We start from the raw sequence: 8,012 nt of genomic DNA, 5'->3' as shown, positions 1-8,012 counted from the left end.
CAAATGGCATTATTTCATTCTTTTTTATAGCTGAGTAATATTTTATTGTGTGTGTGTATATATATACCACATCTTCTGTATCCATTCATCTGTTGATGGGCACTTAGGTTACTTCCATGGAGTGTGACAAGTTCTTATATTAAAAATATTCAACTAACCTAAGGCTGTGCCTGTGCTCCCTTCCTCACCCCTCCAGAGATCAGGAATGGAAAATGGGTTGTTATCCATCTGACAGCTAATAATTCTAGGCAGTGACTGCACAAGATACCACCCCAAGGCCGGTGGCATTTAAAAAGTAGTGTGAGGTGGACTTCCCTGGTGGCGCAGTGGTTAAGAATCCGCTTGCCAATGCAGGGGACACAGGTTCAAGCCCTAGTCTGGGAAGATCCCACCTGCTGCAGAGCAACAAAGCCCGTGCGCCACAACTACTGAGTCTGCGCTCTAGAGTCCGGGAGCCACAACTACTGAGACCGCACGCCTAGAGCCCATGCTCCGCAACAAGAGAAGCCACTGCACTGAGAAGCCCACGCACTGCAACAAAGAGTAGCCCCCGCTCACCGCAACTAGAGAAAGCCCGCGCACGGCAATGAAGACCCAACGCGGCCAAAAATAAAAAGATAAATAAATAAATTTATATAAAAAAAAAGTAGTGTGAGGTGCGCTCTGCCTTTCAGGATGCTACAGTCCCTGTGGCCAAGATGGGATACAGTATTAAAAGGCAGCTGGCAATGCCAGGAGGGTTCTAAGTGGCAAAGGAGTGGTACAAAGGAAAGTAAGGTTACGAGACGAGAAAGATCTAGGTGTCTGGAGGAGTTGGGTCTGGGAGCGATGATCCTCGGCCTCGAGCAAGACCCTGAATAAAAATGTGCTGTCTTTATATTCTCCAAACTGAAAAACAAAAAAAACACTGCGAGGGCAAGTCTGTTTCTCATGGAAGAATAATTCCTTTGTTGATTGACTCTAGAGGAATTAAAGAACATTCATACCTAATTAAAACAAGTAAAGGTTGGAGGTGAGCTCAAGAAGGTGGGGTGATTTATGAATCCCACCTCAAGACCTTCAACTTGAAGGTGATCAACTTGAGCAGGACTTGCCTGAAGGCAAATATTACCCAATCTAATTATTAGAGCTAAAAAGCAATATCAGTCTTTTTTAAAATTATTATTTATTTTTTTATTTTTGGCTGCGTTGGGTCTTTGTTGCTGTGCACGGCTTTCTCTAGTTGCAGCGAGCGGGGGCTACTCTTCATTGCGGTGTGTGGGCTCTAGGCATGCGGGCTTCAGTAGTTGTGGCACACGGGCTCAGTAGTTGTGGCTCGCGGGCTCTAGAGCACAGACTCAGTAGTTGTGACGCGTGGGCTTAGTTGCTTCGTGGCATGTGGGATCTTCCCGGACCAGGGCTCAAACCCGTGTCTCTTGCATTGGCAGGCGGATACTTTTTTTTTTTTTTTTTTAATTTTTATTTATTTATTTATTTTTTATTTATTTATGGCTGTGTTGGGTCCCCGTTTCTGTGAGAGGGCTTTCTCTAGTTGTGGCAAGTGGGGACCACTCTTCATCGCGGTGCGCAGGCCTCTCACTATCGCGGCCTCTCTTGTTGCGGAGCACAGGCTCCAGATGCGCAGGCTCAGTAATTGTGGCTCACGGGCTCTAGAGCGCAGGCTCAGTAGTTGTGGCTCACGGGCCCAGTTGCTCCGCGGCATGTGGGATCCTCCCAGACCAGGGCTCGAACCCGTGTCCCCCGCATTGGCAGGCAGATTCTCAACCACTGCGCCACCAGGGAAGCCCCACAGTTTCAGTCTTAATGATGCTTATATCCTATTTTACACAAAGACGAGATGTACTAGGAGCGATAGCTCTAAATTTCAGGGTTAAGAGTCTATGTGAGAAATGTTTGTTTAAACAATATTTTTATTACAGTTTCATAAATACAGAAAATGCACTGGACATAAGTTACAGTTTTGTGGATTTACTCAAATAAACACACCTGTGTAACCACAATCCAGTTCAAGAAATAGAACATTACCAGAACTCCTCCCTTTTCCCTGCCCCTCACAGTCACCAAAGGTAACCACCCTCCTGACTCCTGCACGGTAACTTAGTTTCACCTATTTTTGAACTTTATATAATTGGAACCACCTAGTACCTATTAATTTATGTCTGCCTTCTTTCTCTCAACATCACGTTTGTAAGATTCATACATGAGTTGCTTAATTTACTATGCTGTACAGTATTCCGTAATATAAATATACCACACTTGATTTATCCATTCTACTGTTGAGGGACATTTGAATTGTTTCTCATTTGGTCTATTTCATACAAGTAATGATGCTACATTCTTACACCCACGCTGTGCACACTCTAAGTGCATTTCTGTTAGTGTATAGACTGGGGAAAACTTGCTGGGTCATTGCAGCTATTGTTTTTGTGGTTATTGTCAAAAAGTTTTTCCAAAGTGCTTGTATGAATTTACACTCCCACCGGCAATTTATGAGACTCACGCATGTCCTTGCTGACACTTGATATTATCGTCTTTTTAATTTTAGCTATTTGGAGGGTACGTAATGGGGTCTCTTTGTGGCCTTATGCCTGAGGTGGAGCATCTTTTCAAGTGTTTATCAGCTATTTGAATGTCTTCTACTGTATAGTAAATGTCCAATCTTTTGCCTATTTTTTAATTGCAATGACTTTTTTATATAAATTTATTTATTCATTTATTTATTTTGAGCTACGTTGGGTCTTCATTGCTGCCTGCGGGCTTTCTCTAGTTGCAGCGAATAGGCACTACTCTTCATTGTGGTGCGCGGGCTTCTCATTGCGGTGGCTTCTCTTGTTGCGGAGCACGGGCTCTAGGCGTGGGGGCTTCAGTAGTTGTGGCTCGCAGGCTCTAGAGCGCAGGCTCAGTAGTCGAGGCGCACGGGCTTAGTTGCTCCGCGGCATGTGGGATCTTCCCAGACCAGGAATCGAACCCGTGTTCCCTACACTGGCAGGCGGATTTTTAACCACTGCGCCACCAGGGAAGTCCGACTTTTTTTTTTTTAATTAATTGATTCATCAACGTTTATATGTATTCTGGATACCAGACCTTTATGGGGTCCATTGTCACAGATACCTTCTCTCTGGCTGTCTTGGCAGCTTAGTGATTGGAAAACACCTCAAGGGGAAAAGGAATCCAAACACTGTGCTCCTGTCTCCAAAATTCCCTTTTCTCAGGGATTTTGGTCTAAGACTTCAGTGTCTGGGCAGCTCTTTGATGACTTGCAAGCATGTGAGCGTGCACTCATCTGGATTTCCTGCTAGCTGTTTGCATCAGAAGGGTAGGTCTAATATAAGCTGTTTCTTTATCTTCAGAAGCAAAACGTCAAGAATGAGACTGTTGGTTTAAAAAAAAAAAAAAAAAGGTTGGGGGGGACCTCCCTGGCGGTCCAGTGGTTAAGACTCCACGCTTCCACTACAGGGGGCATGGGTTCGATCCTTGGTCAGGGAAGTAAGATCCCACATGCCGCAGGGCGTGGCCAAGAAATTAAAAAAAAAAAAAAAAAGAGACTGTTGGTTTGGGGCATTTCCAAGGAAAACTGTAGAATAGAGAAGCATGTCTCATATCCTAAGGGCCATCTGCACACACAGAGCAGAGAAACACCTTTCTTGGGCTGGGGCTGAGGTGGTGTGGAGCTGGGATAAAGGCAGAATGAGAAATGCTGTGTGGGGTTCTGCCCTCTGACCCTTGGGCCTTGTCCCTGGGGATGGGCATAAAATAAACCAGAGAAAAGCTTGGGGATCCCCAAGCGTGTTCCTCCGGTTTAGCCCACAGAAACTTTGGGAAGCCCCCATCTAGTGGAGCAGTGAACTGAAAAAGAAAAATAAAAAGCTAGACTGAGAGCCAGAGGACAGCTCTCAAGTCCTGTGTGCCCAAGGGCCCCAAGTGCAGTGGAAGGGGACTTCCAAAGCCTGTCTATTCCTGAAAGCAAAGCACAGAGCTGGGCTGAAAATAGCCCGGCAGACGGGGGGAGGCCTCCCAGTTGAGAGAAGGAGGACACAGCCTGTGGAGTCCTATTCATGGAAGTCCATGGTGGGACGGGTGATGGCAGTGTTTGCTACAAAGACCAAGGTCGATGCCGAGGTCCAGGCAAGATGGACTCGGGGAGGACTGGGGCAAGTCTGCCAAGTGCATCCCTCACCCAGGCCGGCTTGGCCCTGCTTCTTGAGAGCACCTGGCCTGACCCACACCCAGCCTCCTCCTGGAACTTACTTGCGTCTAGAGAGAAGAAGAAAAGAGATCAGGAACTGAGGAAAACCCAGAATTGACAAACTAAATATCAGAAAGAGATTAGATTTTTAAGCCGGAAGGGACTGAATTTCTTTGGGGGTGAGATTTCTTTTTCCATAACTGTTCTGGATTGAATCATGTCTCCTCAAAAGATATGTTGAAGGCCTGGTATCTGTAAATGTGACCTTATTGGAAAGATGGTCTTTGCAGATGTAATCAAGCTGAGATGAGGTCATTAGGGTAGGCCCTAATCCAATATGACTGGTGTCCCTTTAAGAAGAGGAGAAGGGCTTCCCTGGTGGCGCAGTGGTTGAGAATCTGCCTGCCAATGCAGGGGACACGGGTTTGAGCCCTGGTCTGGGAAGATCCCACGTGCCGCGGAGCAGCTGGGCCCGTGAGCCACAACTACTGAGCCTGCGCGTCTGGAGCCTGTGCTCCGCAACAAGAGAGGCCGTGATAGTGAGAGGCCCCCACACTGCGATGAAGAGTGGCCCCCGCTTGCCACAACTAGAGAAAGCCCTTGCACAGAAACGAAGACCCAACACAGCCATAAATTTAAAAAAATAAATTAATTTTAAAAAATAAAAAAAGAAGAGAAGAGGGACTCCCTGGTGGTGCAGTGGTTAAGAATCCGCCTGCCAATGCAGGGGACACGGGTTCGAGCCCTGGTCCAGGAAGATCCCACATGCCGCGGAGCAACTAAGCCTGTGCGCCACAACTACTGAGCCTGCGCTCTAGAGCCCGCGAGCCACAATACTGAACCCACGTGCCTAGAGCCCGTGCTCCGCAACAAGAGAATCCACCACAACGAGAAGCCCGTGCACCGCAACGAAGAGTAGTCCCCACTCGCCGCAACTAGAGAAAGCCCGCGCGCAGCAACAAAGACCCAAGGCAGCCAAAAATAAATAAATAAATAAATAAAAAAGAGGACAAGAGGGAATTCCCTGGTGGTACAGTTGTTAGCACTCTGTGCTCTCATTGCCAAGGGCCCAGGTTCAATCCCTGATCCGGGAACTAAGATCCCACAAGCTGTGTGGTGCGACCAAAAAAAAAAACAAAACCGAAAAACAAACAAAAAACCCAAATCATTAAAAAAATAGAAGAAAAAGAAGAGAGACAGAGACCCAATGGGAGATGCCACGTGACGACAGAGGCAGAGATGGGCGTGATGTTCCTACAAGCCCAAGAGCTCTGAGGATTACAGGCAAGCCCCAGAAGCTACGAGAGAGGCATGGAACAGAGTCTCCCCTCGAGCCTTCGCAGAGACCACGGTCCTGCAGACACTCTGATTTCAGACTTCTGGCCTCCAGGACTACGAGACAATAAGTTTCTGTTGTTTAAAGCCACCCAGTTTGTGGACATTTTTTAGGGCAGCCTTAGCAAACAAGTACAACTACAAACTGGAAATGGGGGCTGATGAACTAAGTTGAGACCAATTATGGAAAAGGAAAGACAATTAGATTTCTGTACCTGTCCCCACATTTTGTATTAACTCAGGCATTGAGCTCGTATTCTATTCCTTACAAAGGTAACCTTTCATGTCACCTTTGCATCTGGGCGACCCTGATCTGCTTCTCTCCATGTAGCAATTCCCCGAGTTTATATGCTTTCCTGGTTCTTGTTTCATTAAGCTAGACTGAACTGGCTCAAGTCAGAATTCACACCAACTGAGGAAATAGATACAGTTTACAACCAAGTATACTTTGCAGTAAAACAAACAAACAAACAAAAGCAACAACCACAACAAACAGGTCAAGGTCTCACCAGGAAGGGAATTAGTGACAGTTACAGTGTTTTCTCATACAAACGTGCACCATCAGGGTCAATCTGTTGGGGTGACTGAAGGGCTCTGGGGAGGCCTCCTCGGTCAGATCGCTTGTACAGGTGTCTGAGATCCATCATGTGGCATCATTCCTTTGCTTCTTGAAGGTGTCATCCATTTTACAATTAAGGCACAAATATCTCCCAAGAAAGTTCAGTTCATAGCTTAAGCTCTTAGCAACAGCTGACAGATGTTTGTTGTGTGATTTCTGTCCTGGGACTAGGGGAGAGGTGAGGATGGAGCAAGGAAGGCCGTGGCCAGCTTCCCAGTATGGCTGAGCGCGAGGTCATCATAATCATCAACAGGCAATATTCGATGAGCATCCTAGTCATTATGATGACAATTAACTTAGAAAGCATGAACTGTATTTTCAAAATAGGAAGGAGTTCATTAATAAAACAAAGAGTCCTGTCTTCCCCATATGATTGGTGGTGAGGCCCATCTACTCTGGGTCCGCTGACCGCTAGCTCTGTGACCATGGCAGGCTGCTTATCCTTTTTAAACCCCAAGTTATGGCTCATCTGTGAAATGGGCTAATAGTGTTACCTACCTCATTAGGTGGTTACAAGATGCAAGTGAAATAAATTATCTAAAGTCCTGATGCTATTGCTTGGCACAGAGTAAGCGCTCAAGAAATGTTAGTATATCATCCATCTGTGACTTTTCCCCCGTCAGGCTAGTGCGTGGTTGGGTTTCTTCATGCAGTGCTGGTTTTGTGCTAAAATCATCTGTGTTGTTCCACAGAGTGTCCAGGGCTGTATTAACATGAATTCAGACATCAGGGCATCAAAGAGCGGTCAAGACCCCCAACGCTGGGCAGCACCCGCGCTGTGCCGCTTGTTGTATATTTTTCCTGTTTGAAAAGATGCTGAAGTAGAAGAAAGCATCAGGATGAGAGCAATCCCACAGCTGTTTTTAGCTTGTAAAACACTTAGATAGTGCTTACTGTGTGCTTTACAAATACAAACTCGTTTAATCCCCGTACGATTCCGTCAGGTAAAACCTATTATTATCCTCATTTTACACAGGAGGCGACGGCGACACAGAGGGGCAAGTCATTTCCTGGGGTCGCAAGGCGAGTGTAAGAAGGGGACGCTTCGCCTTCCATTATGTCTCTGTCCACTTTCCTTGAAAATGTGTGCCAGTCAGAGCTTTATGGACATTTTCAGTGTGACCACACCTGGGATGATGGAGGTTGATCTGGCCAAAAAAGGAAGTGGATTGAATTTTTAGGAAAGAGGAACCTCTGTGGACCATGTACCATCTTCTGGCAGGCGGAGGGTGAGGGCAAGACTTGGCATCCCTGCAGAGTTCTGACAGCCTTCTTTATCTCCACCCTCAGGGGAAGAAGCCGAGCAGCCTGAGACAGTGAGGCAGTTATCAGTCGCCAGCTCCCGGATGACAGAGGAGAGGAGAAAGGAGATTTTCAGAGCCCAGTTATGTTAGACATATTAACAGAGGAATCTAACGTGACAGAAGAAAAAGAAGGAGGAGATTCTTGCCTCCAAGGGCAAAGCGTTCAGTTGCCACGTCACTGAACGGGGCTTTGCAAAAGGTGTGTGCACAGCAAGAGTTGAACACAGCTCCAACTGAGGAAACAGATATCCCCCCGTGGAGCGAGGGCCCGGAGTGCCTGGGATGTTCCAAGTCCCCGGCCAGTTACCAGGACACCTCCGACCGGCCGTCGCCAACCAAGGTCCACTGTCCCATTGGGGAGGGGGCAATGGTGAGGGAACCAGAGGCCTAATGCTTGGGAAGCACAGAGCTGGTTCCACCCAGACGGCTCCTGGAAGATGTTCAGACAGATGCCATTTCTGCCGGGTCCTGAAGCGTGAGAGCGTTACTACGGGGAGTTGGCTGCAACTGTCTGGGCAGCGCTGCTGGGTGTGGCGGTGGACAGGAAGAGAGGATTGGAAACTGTCTA

Source organism: Balaenoptera ricei, chromosome 12, assembly GCF_028023285.1.
Source record: "Balaenoptera ricei isolate mBalRic1 chromosome 12, mBalRic1.hap2, whole genome shotgun sequence".
Lineage (NCBI taxonomy): Eukaryota > Metazoa > Chordata > Mammalia > Artiodactyla > Balaenopteridae > Balaenoptera > Balaenoptera ricei.
This window is presented reverse-complemented; position numbering follows the sequence as displayed.